The following is a 22,990-nucleotide window of genomic DNA, read 5'->3' as shown; positions in this document are numbered from 1 at the left end:
TTTTCTCAGATCATAAATCAAATTAATTCAATTTTTCTAAGATCATAAATCAAATGAATTCAATTTTTCTAAGATCAAGAAATCAAATGAATTCCATTTTTCTAAGATCATAAATCAAATGAATTCCATTTTTCTAAGATCATAAATCAAATAAATTCCATTTTCTAAAATCAAAAATCAAATAAATTCCATTTTTCAAAGATCATAAATCAAATGAATTCCATTTTTCTAAGATCATAAATCAAATGAATTAAATTTTTCTCAGATCATAAATCAAATGAATTCAATTTTTCTAAGATCATAAATCAAATGAATTCAATTTTTCTAAGATCAAGAACTCAAATGATTTCCATTTTTCTAAGATCATAAATCAAATGAATTCAATTTTTCTAAGATCATAAATCAAATGAATTCAATTTTTCTAAGATCAAGAAATCAAATGAATTCCATTTTTCTAAGATCATAAATCAAATGAATTCCATTTTTCTAAGATCATAAATCAAATAAATTCCATTTTCTAAAATCAAAAATCAAATAAATTCCATTTTTCAAAGATCATAAATCAAATGAATTCCATTTTTCTAAGATCATAAATCAAATGAATTAAATTTTTCTCAGATCATAAATCAAATTAATTCAATTTTTCTAAGATCATAAATCAAATGAATTCAATTTTTCTAAGATCAAGAAATCAAATGAATTCCATTTTTCTAAGATCATAAATCAAATGAATTCCATTTTTCTAAGATCATAAATCAAATAAATTCCTTTTTCTAAAATCAAAAATCAAATAAATTCCATTTTTCAAAGATCATAAATCAAATGAATTCCATTTTTCTAAGATCATAAATCAAATGAATTAAATTTTTCTCAGATCATAAATCAAATGAATTCAATTTTTCTAAGATCATAAATCAAATGAATTCAATTTTTCTAAGATCAAGAAATCAAATGAATTCCATTTTTCTAAGATCATAAATCAAATGAATTCCATTTTTCTAAGATCATAAATCAAATAAATTCCATTTTCTAAAATCAAAAATCAAATAAATTCCATTTTTCAAAGATCATAAATCAAATGAATTCCATTTTTCTAAGATCATAAATCAAATGAATTAAATTTTTCTAAGATCATAAATCAAATGAATTCAATTTTTCTAAGATCAAGAAATCAAATGAATTCCATTTTTCTAAGATCATAAATCAAATGAATTCCATTTTTCTAAGATCATAAATCAAATAAATTCCATTTTCTAAAATCAAAAATCAAATAAATTCCATTTTTCAAAGATCATAAATCAAATGAATTCCATTTTTCTAAGATTATAAATCAAATGAATAAAATTTTTCTCAGATCATAAATCAAATTAATTCAATTTTTCTAAGATCAAGAAATCAAATTAATTCTATTTTTCTAAGATCGTAAATCAAATGGATTCCATTTTTCTAAGATCATAAATCAAATGATTTCCATTTTTCTAAGATCATAGATTTATAGTTTAAATAATAATAATAATAATAATCAGCTAGGCTAATACCCAAGGCACCAAAGGAAATTTCAAATATAATAAACAAAACCCAACGTGACAGACTAAATCTTAAGTTGCAAAGGAGAAAACTCACCAGTTTCGCTGCTAAAAGTAATAGCTTCACATTTTCAAAGTGTTTGTTTTGCAAACAAGATCGAATAGAATAGTCAGGATATAAGAGATGAGTAAGCAATGGGATGTTGGGCTGCGTTTGAGAGAGACACTTATCCCGAGCAGGGCAGGAAAGCAAGTGACTCGCGCCGGACGATGGGTTTTCGATTGAGAGCGGAGAGCGTACGCCCCAGGGACAAATGCTGCCTGGAGATGATAGCGTCATCTAGCGACCATTTTACTCTTTAAAGCGCTCGATAAAGGAATAATTGTTGAACATTAATAACATAAGTAACATAATATCAATAAGTATGACAATTAACGAGATTTACAACCAAACTGATTTTCATAGTTATTGCGCAATCACGATGTTTTCTCAGTGTCTAAAATATGTGAGACTTCCGCTAAGCCGAAATACCTGGTTTCCGATAGATAGGCTCATGTTTTTTTATCACGCATGATTCGCACGCGGACTTCTAAACAAAGCCAAAGCCCTCGCGACTCCAGAACGTGCTCTCCGATATTAGGCTTAAATTTTTATCAAACAGTAGTCATCCAAAATGGTAAGTCGCGAGTCCAACTCACAGCTTGAAGAGAGTATCAGTGCCGAAAAAACGTTCGGTTAGAAAATTAGCTTTAAAGCAATAGGAAGTGTCATACTTATTGTTATTATGTTACTTATGTTAAGCTTTCTTCCTCATAGACGGAATGATAATATAAAGTCTTAATTTCCCTAATTTTGACATACTATTAATCTGGGACGCTACACAACAAAATTTGGCCACCAAATTTACATTTTCCATGTATCAGTTTTTGGTGCTTTTAACAATATAATACTTTTAATGTAGGACTGATTGAATATTTATTTTTATTTAACTTTGTAATAACAGGAGTAAAATGTAATTTATGACAACGTATCTCGATGATAACGTACGTTATACGTATTAGTAAAGTTCTCAATTTAGTAGCGATTTTAGTAAGTAAACTATTAACGCAAAATATCCGAAATTTTATCTACGAACTTTTCTGTAACACACTTGATTTCTTATTTGAACCAGGACGTTGTCTTCACTGACCTCATGAGTGGGTTCGCTTTCCTAAGGTGGTTCGCATAGAGCTTGGGGAAACGGATCAGTTAACCACCTAAATTTAAATGAATCTTAAAAAATTCGATGAGCTGTTTATTTATGGATATTATTTTCGACTATTATACGATTTAATATGCAACAAATAAGTTTTATTCGGATAATTTTCAGATATTGATATAAAAGAAATGAACGGGAAATTTCCTATCTGGACGCCGAGCCCTAGGGGTTGCATTACATGTTTAATTTTACCCAGGATGATGTCTTCACAGGCCACCACCGCGACCAAATTTGCTTTGGGGTCGGATTCTATACTATAGTGGTATAGGGGACACCATGGAATATTAAGCGAATTCATAATGGAATAATAAGCGAACTCATCATGTGATAATAAGAGAACTCATCATGGAATATTAAGCGAACTTATAGTGGAATATTAAGGGAACTCATAGTGGAATATTAAGATAACTCATCATGAAATATTAAGCGAACTCATCATGGAATATTAAGTGAACTCATAGTGGAATATTAAGGGAACTCATAGTGGAATATTAAGATAACTCATCATGAAATATTAAGTGAACTCATAGTGGAATATTAAGAGAACAAATCATGGAATATTAAGCGAACTCATGGTGGAATATTAAGCGAACTTATAGTGGAATATAGAGGGAACTCATAGTGGAATATAGAGGGAACTCATAGTGGATTACTAAGATAACTCATCATGAAATATTAAGTGAACTCATAATGGAATATTAAGCGAACTCATCGAGTAATAGTAAGTGAACTCATTATGGAATAGTAAGTGAACTCATCGTGGAATATTAAGTGAACTCATAGTGGAATATAGAGGGAACTCATAGTGGATTACTAAGATAACTCATCATGAAATATTAAGTGAACTCATAATGGAATATTAAGCGAACTTATCATGGAATAGTAAGTGAACTCATCATGAAATAGTAAGTGAACTCATAGTGGAATATTAATATAACTCATTATGGAATATTAAGCGAACTCATAGTGGAATATTAAGTGAACTTATCATGGAATAATTATGCAAGCTCATCATGAAATATTACGCAAACTCACTTTTTGTGTTTACATGGTTGTTTAGAAATAACAACAATAATTTTGGAAGTCTACTTTATCTCCTTGTAGTTTTTGTTAATGTAGTTATTCAATTAAACGCGGCCCTAAGCAAACCGTTTTGGAGACCGCTATAGATATAATTAGGAGTAAAAACGCAAACAAGTAAAGAGACCAAGAAGTGGGGGAGAAAACTAAGCTTTATTGGGGAAAAATATGCCGATGGGCCTTCAAAGCGAAAAACTTTAATAGGACTAACCGACAATTTGAAAATGTCAAATTGTCGGTTAGTCCTATTAAAGTTTTTGGAAACAAGTGGTTCCTATTTTAATAAAATATATTCTATTAAACAATGTATTATTTTAAAAAGTGTTTAACAGTTGAAATTCTAGCGGTCTATTAGAAGACTGGCGCTATTTCTGAGGGGGGGGACAGTTTTACCCCTCAGGCGCCGCCACCGCTGATTTTTTTCAACGCCGTCGATTACTTTCCGGAAAATTTTCCGTATTTTTCCGCAAAAAATAAAAAAAAGTTTTCATTGTATGATTAGTCTAATATTGTTTGCAAATTGAAATAAAGCGGAATTTTCACCTCATTTTTTCGAATCTAAAAGTAAAACTAAACCTCTAGACTAGTTAAACTTATTAACAATGTAACACTATTTATGTTTTGTAGAATGTTTACTGGTATTAATATTGATAAAAAGTTAAAAACATTAAAACCCCTTGAAAAGTAATTAAGTTTTTATTTTTCCGATTTGCGGAAAATTTTCTGGAAATTGTTTCGCGTTTTATTTTACCGGAAAATTAACACCACTATAATATATCGATAAATTATCCAGCTGGGTCTATAACTTGGCTTAAAAGTGTGAAATGTAAAAATCACACTGCGTAGGGATATTCATCTGTTGTGAATCCATAGTTGACCGATGAAATAGTATTCGCCACAAACTATTTTTCCTTCTCAAACGTTATGTTTTGAAAAATCAACGAGAGCCTGTTGTTCACGCAAATAACATAAGCATTAAGGCACTCTATTTTAAAGTAGGAGCTAAAACTTAATTTGGAAAAATACACTTCGGTTTCCACTACCCTTTCATCTCCAAATAAACCCACATTTTCAATTTAATTTCACTAAGATAAATAGGTAAAATGTGAAATTAAACTAAAGACCCATTTAATATCTGTCCAAAATATTGACAGCGTGGTTTGGCGAGTATTTTTACGAACCTTGATTTGGCTGTATATCTAGAATATAACGTAAGGAATCGATTTCACGAATTTAAGTTTCATTATGTAAAAACAGTGATCTTCTAACATCTACTAACACAGTGAGAAATTCAGCAATTTTGTCCTTATTACAAGATTACTTTTATACTATACCCATCGGTTCCTCCTTTCCATAAATCTTGTTGACGTTAACGGTGATAGTGGGTGTAGTTAGCATGTTGTCAGAATTTATAGCCCGCTGTACCGGTAAAATCAAGAAACCACACCAGCGGAGGCCTATCATCAGAATGCCCTACGCCAGCGTCCACAAGCCCGGACAGGTGACAAAACCAGCATGGGTAGCAGAACCCCACTACTGATGGTCGCACCCTCGACGCAAGCCGCTCAACCCAGCAGAAGGTGCAACAATGGGACGACCAGCCCGCCACTTCGCACACAGCAGTGGGATAGAGAACGGATGCTCTAGCAACTCCGGCCGACACCCCACCTACAAAGGCAGGGAGCCAAGCCCTTTGGAGAGAGCGCCTAAAGGGGAACGGCAGGCACGCAGCAGCCCGCATAACCCGGCACAGCTGGCACCGGAGATCCCGGTGTGATCCAAAAGGCCGGGAGATGGGTCCGCCGCGCCCTCATACGGAGGCCCGCAGCCCCACAGCAGGCTACCCAATCCGCCGAAGCAGCCAGTTTGCCCGGCCCCTCTCCATTAGCCTGGGCCGAAGCCCAGTATCCAGCCCACACCTGACCGAAGTCGGAGGTTGGAGATAGGACCCTTTGGACGGAGCTAACATCTCCCAGTGCGCCACCGCCCTTACGGGTTACAAGAGCCGGACCCCGACTCCTCGGTACAGCCACCAGTTATTGCACACTCCGACCCCTTGAGGGACGGGTGTAGTTAGCAGTGTTCTTGCGTGGCACGAAGAGGTTGCCACCATCCTCCTTCGCGGTATAACCCGGCCACCCGAATTAAAGGCATCAAAAGTGGTGCCTTGGGTATTAGCCTAACTCTTTGTTAAGTATTTGTACTCGCGAGATAGTTGTATTTTTGCGATAAGTGCTACAAGGAAAACTAGCTTATAAATAGTTATATTTTATGAAATAACATCTACTTACTCCGCGGCGCTCCATACTGTGACTGTGTGAAATTGGTTGAATAAAAAATAAAAAAACCACGAATTTATTGCGTAAGTAAAATTAGTTATTTATTTAAAATAAATAAAAACAAAGCCGACTAGTTTCGACGCAACATTGAATCGCCTTGACAATGACACAATGTTGCGTCGAAACTAGTCGGCTTTGTTTTTATTTATTTTAAATAAATAACTAATTTTACTTACGCATTAAATTCGTGGTTTTTTATTTTTAATTAAATCAAGTAGCGTAAGGTGTTTCAACTTAAATTTATGTTAAATTGGTTCTTAGAGTTGTGATTTTAATTTATTGGTTGATGTGTATATAACAAATTCGGGGCTGTGGAGAATTTAGAGTTTATTCACGATCGCAAGGGCCTATCCAATATTTTATTTCGGGTGGGGTTTAAACTGTTCACACCCCTTTTGACCTAAAACCACTTACCTTTTGTACCTTCCTTGCAAATACGCGTTTGCCAAGTCAAAACCTACCCAGATTTAATTATTGTCCGCTTATACGGTAAGAACCTTTCTTTAAAATAGCTTACATAAAATTTTAATTAGAAAGCGTTAATATTTTGAAACAATCTCTAACTGTCACACACGGCTGCTACGTCCACACGTTTACATATTTCACTCGCGACCTCTTTAAAAAGGCTTGAAAACCACTTTTATCAAGAACATTTTTATTTCAACTTACGGAGGCGATTGACGGAAACCATAGTCAAGATTTCCCCTCCGCGCGAGAGGGGGAAGGAAAAACGTCACCAGTCTGTGCTTCAGTGGCATCTTAAGACGTCAACTTTAGGGAAGCAATTAAATATCCGGCTGATTTCATTAAATTTAAAGAACGTTGTTTCTCCTTTCCATACAAATTTGTAGAGGTGAACGGTAATAGTGAGTGTAGGGAGCTGTTGGCTCGCGTGGCATGAACGGCTTTCCACCCCCATCCTACGCATTGTAACCCGGCCACCTGTTTAAGGCATTAAAAGTCACTTGATGACTAAGGCTTAAGGTGGTGCCTTGGGTATAAGCCTAGCTGGTTATTATTATTATTAAATAGACGGCAATCAGATTAAAGGCTTTACTTACATAACTTGAGATAATGATTATACCTGGCTAGCTGTTTAAAAGCATTAAAAGTCGCTAGATGACTTTGGCGAGGTGGATTGTGATAATTGTCTGAATTAATTTTAGGCATAAAAATACACGTTCTTGGAAATATTATAAAATTCCATTTTATATACTATTTCCGGACGCATTTCATTTCTTGTATAATTTAAATAAATGCTGCGATAAAAATATAATAAAAACTTTATTTTGAAACCAATTTACAAGTTGAAATTGAATTTTCTCATAAACTTGTTTTAGGTAGCAATACTACCCAAATAAGATGATAGATGTTGATAATTTAAATATTCTTCATAATTTCAAATTTAAATATTTATGAATAGTTTCATTATGCAATTTAATTATATATTGTGAAAAAATTTCAATCGAAACTTCGGAGTCAAATCAGCGCAATGTATTAAAGTATTCAAAAAAATAATTTTTCGAAAGAGATTCATTACATCTGGGAATAAAATTGTTTGATAATCGAAAGATGAAAGATGCTGAATATTAAGATGGTTTAACAAAAGGTTCATTTAAATAGAGAAATACTTTACTATCCAGATGAAAGGAAATTAACATATTCGGTTAGATATAGTTATCTATAAATAATATATGAAAAAACCTTATGGAGTACTTTTTATGTAAATGGTCACAAGATAATTACATCGAGATGTATCCCGGAAAATACTGCTGACATTATAAAACCTATTTCTTTGGCAAGATTGTTTATAATAATCCCAATCTTAATTTTTTTCCTTCCAGACTACTTATTATCTAACAATATGAAACTCACCTATGTATATTTCAATAAAAGAAAAATAGCTACTTTATTTACACAATAATTTTTTAAACAATTTTACTGTGCAAATAAAATAGCTATTTTTCTATTATTAATTATTATCTATTCGAATAGGTGATTTCGAAAAAAATAGGTGGTGACGTGTTTTGGTGTAAAAGCTATTGAACTTGAGCTTCTTTGCTCAAATTTTTATTGCAAAGCACGTGAAAAATCATGCGAGCCCTTGAATTCATAACAGTGCGCGCACAAAACATTACACCGGTTACACAAGAGCAAACGCCAAGCAAGTCTAAAAACGTCTATTTAAGAAAACCAGATTTTAATTTCAATACTAAAAACGAATGAGAGCAAAAACAAGGTTAGAAAATATTTAGAAACAAGATGGTCAGGCCATAATATTAGCCTCTTAACAGGGAAACAATTTTAAATGTATAAGTTGTATATGGCGGCGTTGTTATATAACGCTAAAAGGTCTTTTTATAATTGATAGAAATTCGAAATTGTTAATGATTGAAACAAAATTTTTAATAAAATTAGACATTTCTTCTGGTTTATCGCACCAGAATCTTGATTTTCTGTCAATATCACAATTTACAATGCCACGAAAAACACTAAGCCTCGGCTGCACTGTAAATTGCCGTGTATACTACTAGGAAATTCTCAGTACATCAATAAAAATTGCCATATCGCGGAGTCCCATTCGGAGTTATTAACCACTTACATCACCATCATCACCGCCGCCAACGACAACACCGAAACAACAGCCTCTTTCGCCTCTTTAACTAGAGGGGATCCGGCAAAAGTTTAGTAATGAGTCAGTCTACTTCAAAACATCCCCAGAAATGTTATTTCGTTTTTATTTCAAAAGTCACGTTTCTCGACTTGCTTGATTCCTGCTCTCAGATGATAGTATTTTACCTAAGAATCACTTGTTGGCGTAACATTATGCCAATAAGGATGACACCCTACTGATTTGGAGAATCAAGGCTTAGTTCAGCACAGAGCCCCCTAGTGTATAAATATGCGAAGGTGGGGTGGCGGAGTGTTTAGCACTTTCGCCTCGCTGCAAGATGAGCCGGGTTCGATTCCAGCTTGTGGCACTGGGTGAAAACTCGGAACAACTCCTTCCGCGTTGAGTTTGCAAGTTCTCTCCCCGCTGGTTTAATGGGTTTTCCCCCGAGCTCTTCGGTTTCCCCTTCCATAAATCTTGTTGAGGTAACCCGGCCACCTCAACTAATGGCTTTAAAAGTCGCTTGATGACTTAGGCCTAAGGTGTTGCCTTGGGGTTAGCCTAAGTGATATGCCCATAGCGGGATATAGTACTAGCAAAGTAGCAAGGTCGATAATATAAAACTAATGAATTCGGTTGCAAGTTCAAGTAGGAGTTGAACGAGACTGTCAGCGCCAGAGAAAAGGTCGGCGAGAAAAGTGTCGCACTTATAGTTACTATGTTACTCATGATGTTGGTGAATAAAAACCCTTATATATAGTGAAAGGTTCAAGTTATTTAAGTTGAAAAAAGTCATAAATAAAATAAACCTGGTATCTCTTGAGTTCCTTAATTTACCTCATTCTAAGTAAATATATAAATAATAAAAAGTATTGATTCAGAGAATTTCTCATATTCGTCTATAAATGTTAGCTATCTAGCGTTAAAATATAATTTTATGAAGCGTACTCTAATATGTTGACGGTGGAATTGCTGTTAAAGGATTTATATTATTTGAAATAATTCATTACGACAGAAAGATATAATAGCTTAGCCTCTCATTTTCGTGGTACAAAATACCTATTTTAATAATGACAGGTATAAAAGTAGCGTCTGCTAATAATAAAATTATCATCTGCCCCATATAATATATTACATTTAATGATTGTAACATATCAAAACCCATTCTGAAATTTTGCTATTATTTTAATACATAAATATGAAAACTATGGATGTAAAATGAAGATAATGTAAAACATTAAAATATAGACAAAAGCTTATTTTAACTCTAAATTAACTCAGAATATCTTTAAAAAAAACCAATCTTACTTAAGCCTTAGAAAATGTCTGAAATCATTTTGAAGTTTAACCGGTGAACGCTAAGGTTTATGGAACCCGTGAGATAGGAGACTTATTTCTTGTTTTTCGTAGAGAAAAGAGCTTACTAATCGAGAATAAATGGGATTGGGAGCGAATTTTAAAATCGTTTCAACATATTTATTATCCCTAAATATATTAAAGTAAATACATTCGTTTATTATAATAAGGTTAAAAAACAATTTAGTATAATTCACTTCATAAAAGAGTTACAAAAGTCTTTTGAAAGTCTGAAATCTAAGAAGATCGCGTCTTTTCGGAAATTCGATATTTTCGTTATGTAAAAGTTGAAAATTGAGAAAGAAATGGTTCTATTTTTGAGATTTATATATTACTTTTATAGAGATCTTGCACTTTTCATTGGCTTAGATAGTAAAAACAATGTTTCCGCCCGTGTAGACTCTTTGAGCCTTTCGCAGTCAGAAAGAACTAAAAATAGTTTGACATTTAAGTATAGGCTTAGCCAAGAATTTATTTACACTTTGGGAAGATGACGATGTTGAACCGATCCGGTTGAATTCCCCCCCCCCGATCACGTGGGGTTAAGACGTCACTAGGGTCCGCTTCAAGAAGACGTCAGTTTAAAGGAACCAATGAGATTACCGGGGTGGATTTGATATTTTTAGGGGATAAAGGTTACTATTCGAGCGTGAGGTGGATGGGTACAACCACCAAAATCATCTTAGCCTAACCATTCTCTTTATATAAATAAGTGCATTCTTGGTTTAGCCTTGTCCCGAGTGTCCACAACGTTTCCAATGCATATTAAACATTTTTACAACCCGAGCTTTTAAAGTTAATGCAGCAATTTATAAATAAAACCAATTTCTGAAAATAAACTTTATGGTTTGAAAGGACAGACGCCTTGTTACACCTCTGGGGAGAGCATTTTAAAGTTTAGAGTTTAACTGAAACGAGAGCTTAAATCCAGTTACCAATTTAATTATTATTTATTTCCTTTTTTTAATTTAATTAAACAAATTCAATTTTCAAAAAACAACACTTGTTTCCAATTTTAACAAATTATTTTTATTAAAAGTTCCAGAAATGGGCATATTGTTCTAGCCAAGAGCAATTTCGCAATTCTAACCTCCTATAATATTTAGAATTTTAATTTGACTATTTAATTAAATCAAAACATTAATTACGATTATTTTAATTTTATTTTTAATTGCTATTTGAATTGACAATACTAATTAAATTTTAGCTGAAGTCGAATTATAACGTAACGCTCCGAGGTCACTTTAATCAGTAAACATTTTCTGTTTCGTTTCCTCCCAGACAGAGTTGGGCAAAACTCGGAGTCAATTTGTGCGAGTAACTTTCCCCCCTCCCTTTTCTCACTCCAGGTAGTCAAGGTCAGCTCTTTCACTCTTACCAATTTTCAAGACTAGTTAAAGAAGGCGGAAAATTTAAATTTAATTTAATTACTTAACTGGAGAGCCTGGTGCCATCTCTTAACGGCAAAGGCGACTATAATCATGGAGAAAGAAGGGAAGGAGGTGTTTTGAAAAGGGAAACTCTCCCAGGCTCGTGATGTGAGCCTCCCACAAACGGGAGAATGGGGAGGGTTGAAAACGTGGGGAGCGCATCCTGGTAAAATCTCAACAGGCGGCCGATTTCGTCAGCTCGCGCCATCTAGTGCATCTAGCTGGAATTGTAAAACAAAAAATCGAGTGTAAACAAACATGGAGGATCGCGTAGTAGGATTTTATTAGGTATAATTTAATTAAAATATCTTTATAATGGGAAAATATTGTGTGTATAGAAGATGTAGGAATTACAAAACCGCTCATCAATCTCAAAGTCAGGAAATAAAATATTATCCTGTACCTAAACCAAAGAAAAACTTTGAAAAATGTATGTTATGGGTTAAAGCGATTAACAGAGTGGATATAAACACTCATTACGATGTTAAACCACATCATTACGTATGCTCTAAGCATTTTGTTGGAGGCAATGGACCTACGGTAGAACATCCCGATCCAATTAAAGAAACACAAGAGGTAAGATTTTATTGTATATCTGTGTAAAGAAAGTGTGGCCAAATAATAATGAGTCTTTACAATATAGAACTACGTGGCTCTTGATTATGGTTATTCTCAAGAACAGCATGGCCGAATTGATTTAATCATAGAGAATGTTTACTCTGAAAGAAGTGAAGACATTTCCGCTCAAACCTGCGATAACAAAAATTGTAATGCAGGACAAGAAACTGTGAAAAGTGCTACCCATATAGAAAAAGCTGAACTTCTAAATGAAAGTATTGTACCACCACTCACTTCGTCTTTAGAAACTGTGAACCTTGACGCAACTTCAGCTTTAACATCCATCCAAAATTATCAGATAAATTCTCAGGTAGCGCTAAATGAAACAACCACCACTTTAAAAGATGTCAGAACACCATTGGATGTTATTGCAACATCTTCAGTATCGGACCCAGCATCTTCATTGGAATACATGTATGTTCCAACTAATCAATTAATGGAAGTGCATCCTCTTAAAAAATTTGCAAGACAATTTTTAATTCATCAGTTAGAAAATATAGATAACTGTGACTGGTCCATTGCTGTAATTCAAGAACCAGAATGCAATTTGCGTCGTATAAAATGTCTAAAGTTTAGAAAAGGCGATAACGGTTTAATTACGGTGGAAATACCTCCATGTTTAAAGCCAAGTGTTTATTTTTGCAACACATTACTTTCACCTGATCATAAGATGTTTTCATCAAGTTCAGTTGATTTTCATGTGCCATTTTTACAAGTGAAGGACTTGATAAACATTTTATTGGAAATCGAAAATTGGCAACCATGCCTTGGGATTTCAGGAGAACTGTTTGCCCATTTTAAAGATAAACTTTTAAAACCTGCGTATATTTGTGGAACTAGCCAAACAATACGATCAAGTAAATGTGAGCAATTATTCCTTGGCCAGTTTTCTCAAATTTGCACACCTTGTCGAGTAACGAAGGTAGTTTTACAAAATCGAAAACGAAGAGAAAAGAATAGGCCTACTTTTAAAAAAAGTACCAATCTACGATACATGACTAAAGACAGGATAAAAGATCAGTTCATTAGAGTTAATAAAAATAATAAAGCGTTGAAGAAAAGAAACAAGGAACTCGAATTAAAAGTTAAGAAGAGTTTTAAAAAAGACTGGTTTTTCATGTCGGAAGAAGAGAGTCAGGATTTTGAAGAAATTATTGCGAAAAACCCATTTAAGAGCAAATCAATATTTCAAAAGCTATTGATGCGCGAACAAATGAAATTAATTCAAAGAAAAAAATCCAGACCTAGAAAATGGCATCCGGCAATAGTGCAATGGTGTATTTCCATAAAAGCAAGGTCTGCGAGTGCTTATGAAGCTATGTGTCAAGCATTTTCTTTACCTTCGCAAAGAACGCTTTATAATTACTCTGTAGATCTTACTACAAAAAGTGGTTTCAACAAATCGGCTCTCTTGGAAATGAGAAAAAGAATTGATGTCGATAATTTGGAAGACTACCAAAAGTATTTCACTCTAGTCATTGATGAAATCCAAATAAAACAGGATTTAGTGTTTAATAGCAGCACAGGACAACTAATTGGAGCCACCAATCTGAATCAATTCAGAAATAAAGTGACAGAATTAGAAAACAACATTAAAGGCACCACAGATGATGGAAACATTCACTTGGCAAATCACATACTTCAGTTGATGGTTAGAGGACTGACAACTAACTTTAAATATCCGTATGCTTTTTTTCCCTGTGGAAATTTGCATGCGGAAGATTTATACTCTATAATTTGGGAGGGTATTGAAAATTTGCAGGCAGCTGGATTTCGAATTCTCGCTGTTGTATGTGACAAAGCGTCTTCAAATATGAAGTTAATTAAAATGTGTACAGAACTGGATCAAAAAGTAAACCATCATAAAGTAGGGTATCGAACCAAGAACCCATTGAGCGAGGGAGAAATGCTATATTTTGTTTCTGATGTGTGTCATAACATAAAGACTGCGAAGACTGGACTAAACAACAGCGGCAAAATGAAGAAACACAAAGATGGTTCACTTCAGCCAATTAGACTTTTGAAAAAAAATGGACAATTTCTCCTATGGAAACACATAGTTGACACTTTTGAAATAGATTCTAGTTCTCTGCTAAGGTTAGCGCCTAAGTTAACATACAATCACGTTTACCCAAATGCACATAGTTGCATGAGAGTAAAGCTTGCAACTCAGGTACTAAGTACGACTACTGCTAATGCCGTGAAAGAATTAATCGGGGATGAAGCTAAAGAGACTGTGAAGTTTCTACGAATGTTCGACACTTTTTTCGACATTCTAAATATTTCCAATACTTTTGTGTTTTTTACCAAGAAAAAACCCGCATTAGAACCATTCAAAAGTTTGGATGATTGGCGTTTTAAGGTATTATCCGTACAAAAGTAATAATTATATGTAATTACAATAATTTAATTTATATTTTCAAGTGGCTAGAAGATGAATTTCTTGGTTATTTACAAGATTGGGAAGATGAAGTACTCCGATTGGAAGTAGATGATGATTTTGACAAATCAAAAATGATTCTAAGCCGGGAAACTTTGGAGGGCATACGAATAACTGGTTAGTATAAAAAATAATCAATTATCATGGGTATCTGAGGGTTGCCACAATTTTGTCCAATTTCAAATTCCCCGACTTTTCCAGGTTTTCCCTGACCTTCTATAATACCATTTTCCCTGACCAACTTACATCAGCAAAAAATATCAAAATTTCATAGGAAACCAAATTTCCTTTAATTTGCATGTAATGTAAATTGACCAGAAATATTTAAGAAATTTAAAAATCACAGATCACCCAAAGAAATACATTTATAAATTTTCAAATCTAAATTCCCTGACTTTTTAAATAATTTCCAAATACTGAGGCAACCCTGAATAATAATAAACATATGCATAACAATGAATGATTATGGTTAATGATAGTCTGCCGTAGAGCCATTACATAATCAGAAGTTTCCAACTAGGAAACATTTTATTACCTTCACCAAAGGTACAATCAAAAAACATGTGTTTCAGTTTAGAAACACTAAGAGCAATTCTTTTTAGTCCTTAGTCACATTGGCGAAACAGACTATCATTAACAATTTCGCATTGAATGAAAAGAAAGTGTCATACTTATAACTATTATGTTACTTATGGTGTTATGAAAATTAAAATTTGGGATTTATTTTTTTTTTATTACTTTAGTATACGCATCTATTGAGATTATAAAATTTTTGCTGAAAAAAGGAGCCCCTTATGTTTTAACAGCGAAGCTAAATCAAGATTTGGTGGAGAATTACTTCAGTAGACAGCGAGGATCCTGTGGTTCGGGTGAAAACCCCACAGTTAGCCAATATGGGCAGGGGGCAAAGAGACTAAAACTAATGAAATCCTTAATACCAAAAGCAAGAAATGGAAATTGTACTGCCACCAAAACTAAAAGAGCGCAAAGAAGAAAATCAGCTCGTGATGCTCTACGATAATTAAAAAATTAAATATTTGCTTTGAAAAAATATGAATTTATTGGGTTTACACAAACAGATCCTTAATCCTAATTACATTAAACACCTTTGCAAATTGTCTTTACTCTTATTTATTTTGGTTTTCTGAGTTAAAACTTTGAGTTCTTTTCTGATGCCGCTGCTTGTTAGTGTGTCTTTCTTTGCAACCTGAACTGCATTTTTTATCATTCGGGTCAAACCCTTTAAATGGCAGTTAATGAGGATAGAAAAACATTTTCTCATAGCAGATTTGGAGTTTTCGTTCCCGTCCCCCAATAGTTTTTCCCATGTTTCTAATATAAAGATATCTTTTTCAAGATTGTCAATAATTTTGAAATTTCTCATTTCATTGTCTTTAAGTGGATCATCATATTTTACAAATGGCACAATTTTTGAACATACATGTTTGAAAAAGCTAAAAGCTGTTTCTGACAAGTATAAAGAGCCACCCCTATCCTGTTTTACTGTCCATTTGTGAAATGTCTGGTTCGCTTCACTCTTCTTTACTAAAGTATTACCCCAAAATTTGGGGCACTCATAAAGACCAATTAATTGATTAATTGTGTACCCCGCTATCTGATGAATAGTTTTAGTTTCTTTTTGTTTTGTTTCATCGCGACTTAATTTCGGAGTTTTAGATTTTAATATTGTGGTAATTGTTTGGCCTGCACTAGTCACTTTAAGTTTTTCTTTTTCCAAATAATTGGAATGTAATTCATTGAAAAGGCGATGTGCAAAAATTGATACCACACAGTTTTGGTCACTGGAATTGAGATTTTGATATGGCTCGATTGTCTTAAATGATTTTTTTAATTCTTCCTTAAACTCTTCATTAATAAAAAGGTTGTGCCTTTTAGAAGTATAATTTGCTTTATCCATGAGACCAGTGTTAGTGTCTACGAACACTGATAAATGGTCAAAAGCTTCTTCTGAAATTGTACTAATTTTGCTTTTTTTGATTTCTTCTAATGCATCCTGTCATTAAACATAAAAATAGAATTAAATTACCATAAATTTTACTATTTTAGAAGGATATGACAGGGCTTCGCCTGGGCGTAGTTTGTATCCTCAATGGCGTAGTTTGGACGCTTGAAGTCTTTAGGAATCATCTCTAGCCATGACCAGACATGGCCTATAAATTAAATACTTACAATGACTGGTGTTGGTCTCCCAACGTAAGATACCTTATACAATTTACAGGCGTTAGATAAAATATGGCATAAATTTTCTTCCAAAAATTTTTTATCAAAAGCAATACCTGGCAAAATATTAAAAATTAAAAATCATTTACCAATTCAATTGTTACCAAGTCTAAGTAATTATTCTTACCTGTTTCTATCTTTCGTTGCATTGCTTTAGTATTTTTCTTACGAATACCAATTTTGAAATAATTGTGATCATTTGGCTCCATCGTTGTTATTATTTTAAAACGCGCTTTGTTTAGAAACCGAGGAGTCCGAGGACCGCGTGGAAAAAGCGTTAACACGAAATTCAAAAAAAAATTCGTTAAATAATTCTTCGGTAGGTGAAGAGAGGGCGCGAACAAATGTTTTCAATATGCTCACGTGATTTATTTTTACCAGGCTTCCCTCTTTTTTTTATCCCCCTGCTCTCCCGCCTGTGGGAGTTATTTATTACGGGTAGGGAGCTAAAAGGACCGTACAAAACACCTCCTTCCCTTCTTTCTCCATGCTATAATATACTTTTTGGGCCAAATTCAAATTTCCCGGTTTAAATTTGAAGTTTGCCACCAAGAATAAGAGTGAATTTGGTGACCTTGACTAACCTCCTTCCTTGGGGAAGAGTGCACTCGGCGAGTGACGAAAAGTGAGAGTGGCAAAGAGTGAAGATTTTTATTTAGTTCCACTCTCACTCTTGAGTGATTTTGGCCATATCTGCTACGAACTCCGCTTCGATTTCACAGCGGGGGCGCTGGCCCTGCTACTTTTTCCCAGGGCAGATGGTCCGCAGAGTTGTGGGGTGGCGGAGTGGTTAGCGCTTTCACCTCGCAGCAAAATTTTAGCCTAATATAATGAGTGGTTCCGAAATTATAGACTTTTGAAAATACCCCACGTTTTTAAGGTTTCGTTTGCGCAAAAGTCGTACCCCTAAGCGTTATGGTGAATAACATTTTTGCGACCAAGGTTAATATCATGCGAATCTCGTCTCTAGGACAATTCATAGCGTTGATTTCTAAAATGCTAACAAATATATTGTACCTGTAACGGTTGTTTAAACAATCGAACGTTTTTCAAAATATTTAGTGCATGGGGGGTCAACTTTGAAGCCAAGTACTGAAAAAGGGCATACTCCGATTTTAATGTTTCTTCTATGTATTTATAGCCATAAGCCTAAGCTTTTATATGATGTGCAATATGTTTGTGATATCGGGGCGTTTATATCCCAAAACTAAACAAACATTATTTTCATGAAAAACACGTTTTTATGAAAAAAAACACAATATTTTTATTCAGCTCTGATAAATTTTATTTAAATTGAAATATAATCTGTGCATTCGCTATGCAAATTTTAGGAATTTTCAACTTGGTAGACTTTCGTTGAGATGAAGACAAATTAAAAACCAATTATATCCAACTTAACGAAGATAGATGGTGACCTTTTTTATCCCGTATTATATCGGTCGTTCTCTTCACTAAAATATTACTACTTATTTCTTGACCTCTTTTATCTTTATTTCGCCTGCTCTAGATTCTGCTAGCTATGTTACTTATTCACAGAGTTGCCAGATGGGCGGTTTTCCGCCCAAATTGGGCTGCTTTGAGGATGCTTTGGGCTGGAGGCGGTTTATTGGGCTAGTTTCAAAAATTCGGGGAAGTAACGCCGTACCTTGATTTTCCACTTCGACGACCTGTACTAGTATAATTTCACAATACACTCTTTTAAGCGCGTCTTACTCACATAATTTTCTTCAAAGGCAGCTTCCATAGCCGTGCTACACGTTACAACGTAGCTTTACCGTTGAATTTTTTTTTCCCCCAAAACCCGTTCTTGGGCGGGAATTTGGGCTATTTTGGGAGTTTGGGCTCGTTTTCTAGGTGGTTTGTGCGAGACCCAAAAAAATATTCTGGAAACTCAAGTTGTTCATACGGATTCGAGTTTCATCACGTGTTGTTTACTCCATCTATTTTCTAAATTGTTAATAGTATGGAAGTAGAAAACCCATTAGAAATGTGTTCCGTTGGAAAATTTATTCAACAAGAATGCCGCAAACTAAGCACCATTGACGATAAAACTCAGTCATTAATTGTGGCTCTATCGGGTGTTACCAATGAAGGAGCTGTGCATAATTTATGTAACCATCACTTTGCGACTCTAATTACCAAATATGCTCATTACCAACGAAAATGCTGCGATCCATTTGATAAGCACACAGTGGCGGCGCCAGGAATTTTCGCGAGGGTAGGCAAACCAAATAAATGGGCCCCTGACCCGGTACCCCCCTTTTCTCAACGAAATGCTTCAATAAAATAAAGTAGCGATGTACATGACGAACAAAAAAGTTCTAACAACAGTAAAACGAGTCCAAATATAACATAACTGGGTTTATTTACTAGAAGATACCTGAAAAATTTCTAAATACATTATCGACAATTGTTTCATTGTTATTTATAAATTATTTTATCTCTTGGGACAATTTTGAGACCCTTTCTAGATCAATTTGGGGCCCCTTATAAGGTGATTTTGGGGCCCCTCAAAATTTTAAGGTAGGCAGTGGCCTACCTGGCCTACCCCCTAGCGCCGCCACTGTAAGCACAAAAGAATGATCACAAGTGAGTTCTAGCTCGGTTCTAGCTTATAGGTCGATGTGAAATGTCAGTAGATAAAAGTTTCCTTACCTTAAAGGGAATATAACCTTTGAAAAATTAAAGGGGTCTTCCATAAAGATTCCTTTGCAGGTTATATTCCCTTTAAAACGGCGTTCACACGTACACCCCGAAACCGCTTAGAATCGATTTGAAACGGTTTCAGGAGAGATCGAACGGGTTGAAAACCAGTAACTAAAGCGCTTTTTGAAGCAATTATGAGGTGTAAGTGTGACCGAGGCTTAAGTTTAGGCGAATGGGAGGGAAGACGGCGGAACAGACGACGTTACGATGTAGACGGACCGACCGACTAAAGGCTGGTTTTCACTAAGACAAAACCATCGCGACGGTGGGCGTGACCGTCAAAAAAAAATGTAATAGGCCTAAGGGGGATTTTAAAGTTGACGCTCATCGTCGCGACCGTAACACCAGATCGAGCCACAATTAATGACTGAGTTTCATCGTCAAAAGTGCTCAGATCTGTTATTCCTTGGGTTTCTTGAATAAATTTTCCAACGGAACACATTTCTAATGGGTTTTCTACTTCCATACTATTAACAATTTAGAAATAGATGTACTAAAAACACGTGATAAAACCCGAATCCGTATGAACAAGTAACATAACTAGCAGAATCTAGAGCAGACGAAATAAAGATAAAAAAGGTCAAGAAATAAGTAGTAATATTTTAGTGAAGAGAACGACCGATATAATACGGGGTAAAACGCCCCGATATCACAAACATATTGCACATCATTTAAAAGCTTATACTTATGGCTATCAATATATGGAGGAAACATTAAAATCGGAGTATGCCCTTTTTCAGTACTTGGCTTCAAAGTTGACCCCCCATGCACTAAATATTTTGAAAAACGTTCGATTTTTTAAACAACCGTTACAGATACAATATTTTTGTTAGCATTTTAGAAATCAACGCTATGATTGTCCTAGAGACGAGATTCGGATGATATTAACCTTGGTCGCAAAAATGTTATTCACCATAACGCTTAGGGGTACGACTTTTGCGCAAACGAAACCTTAAAAACGTGGGGTATTTTCAAAAGTCTATAATTTCGGAACCACTCTTTATATTAGGCTAAAATTTCACAATTGGCCCTCTATTAGCCACAATTTACCGTGTGTAAAATTTCAATTAAATCGGACGACCCATGGTTCCCTCTGTGTTCGAACCTCCGTGGAATGACCCTATATTGATTATTGGTCTTTCTGCACATAAGCCAGCTTTTGGCTTCGCAGTTGTTGTTTCATTGAATAAATAATTAAAAAAATAAATAAATACTTATTTGCCACTGATGGACTCTAACGGTGTCGCAACTTTAGTCAAGCTCACAAGTTGACTAAACACGCGACACCCTTGTGTTTTGTTTTTTTTTATCTCGGCATTTTTTCGGACGCAGCCTATTTAACAAGGTTGTGCTTTTAATATTGTTTTTGCCCCCGCTCTCGTTAAATCGTTGGCACGCCCCCGTCCGCGAGGGTCGGCCCTTAATGGGTCAGAGTGTGCAATAACTGGTGGCTTAACCATGGAGTCGAGGTCCGGCTCTTGTATAACCTATAAGGGTGGTGGCGCACTGGGCGATGTTAGCTCTGATCAAATGGTCCTATCTCCAGCTCCGACTTCGGTCTGGGTTGGGCTGGAAACTGAGCTTTGGCTCAGGCTAACGGAGAGGGTCCGTGCAAACTGGCCACCTTGGCGAATTGGGTAGCCTGCTGTGGGGCGGTGGGTCTCCGTATGAGTGCTGGCGTAGGGCACTATGATGATAGACCTCCGGTGGTGTGGTCTCTGTTACTAGGTACACCGGGCTTTAAATTCTGACACACTGTTTTTGAGTGTCGCTGAAGAAAAATTAAAATGTATCGCATTCGCACGTGCTCTTCTCCCACACTATATGTTCATAACCTTATAAGCTTCTGGCTGTTATGGTTTTCTTATTTGCGAAACGTCTCCAAGTTATTTCGTTCTTAAGAATTCTTTTACTGATTTCCCAGGCGGAAAGAAAAAACTGGCGGAATGCATTTCAATAGAGTGTAAATCATCTCGCTTGGCGGATGGCGCGCTTTGAAAGGGATTTTATTTGGCCATTATTTTTAAGAAACCGGCAAATATTTTGGTACTGTAGGAAAACGCGAAATTTTTCCAAGTCAAGTGAAGTATATATGACAACCGCGAAATCATCCCAAAGTTTAAAAAAATATATATTTTCCGAACTTTAAAACTAGTTCTAAATGGATGGAACGCCAGATATTTCATTTCGAAATCCATCCGTCTTTGAGTAAATAACTTGTAGTATGTACACGAAACCAAACTATTTTTGTGCGCGTAATTACGAACACTTTTAATTATTTAAAGATTTATTATTATTTTATTCTTACTGATAATTAACATTTTGAGGGTCAAGAGTAATTATATTTGTTGTCCTAGTAGAATGATTCAACGACGGACAGTTAAATCCCAATCCAGGACACAATGGTGCTGATTCTGAACGCTCACAGCCTTTAAAAGACTCAATGCGTAAAATTAAAAAATTTCACAATCAATTACAGACGCAATGGGGCAAATTCCAAAAGCTCACAATCAATTACGGACGCAACGCGGCAAATTCCAAACGCTCATAATCAATTACGGACGCAATGGGGCAAATTCGAAACGCTCACAATCAATTACGGACGCAATGCGGGATATTCCAAACGCTCACATTCAATGACGGACGCAATGCGGCAAATTCCAATTGCTCACAATCAATTTCGGATGCAATGGGGCCAATTCGAAACGCTCACATTCAATGACGGATGCAATGCGGCAAATTCCAAACGCTCACCATCAATTACGGACGCGATGGGCGAAATCCAAACGCGTACAATCAATTACGGACGCAATGGGGCAAATTCGAAACGCTCACAATCAATTACGGACGCAATGCGGCAAATTCCAAACGCTCACAATCAATTACGGACGCAATGCGGCAAATTCCAAACGCTCACAATCAATTTCGGACGCAATGCGGCAAATTCCAAACTCTCACAATCAATTACGGACGCGATGGGCGAAATCCCAGTGGAACCATGACCGCATTTCGCTTTGAGGACCAGTGGTTTTGTAACCAATTAACGAATACATGGAGAGTTGAGGGTTTGAGCAATGGCGATGCCAAGATATTTTTATTCGTTCATTATCAATATTACAGTTTTTCGTCTGTGTTACTGAATTAGCGTTGCAATTACCAAGACGAAATAATAAGCCTAAAACGGAATCTAGTTGTACTTTCTTTTGTTAAAACATCGAATAGACTCTTTAATAATACATCGTCAATGAAATTGCCAAGAAGTTATATTTCCGAGAGCAAGGACCTGAAATCACTGTTTATATAGGGCTTGTTAAAATAATAGACATTTTTTCATGGCAGCAACAAGCGTTCCCCTTTAAACAGGTAGCTTTTTTGACATATTAA

The sequence above is a fragment of the Leiobunum rupestre genome, chromosome 2 (assembly GCF_980474605.1).
Source record: "Leiobunum rupestre chromosome 2, qqLeiRupe1.1.hap1, whole genome shotgun sequence".
Taxonomy (NCBI): Eukaryota; Metazoa; Arthropoda; class Arachnida; order Opiliones; family Sclerosomatidae; genus Leiobunum; species Leiobunum rupestre.
The sequence above is the reverse complement of the archived record's forward strand: the minus strand, read 5'-3'. Positions refer to the sequence as shown.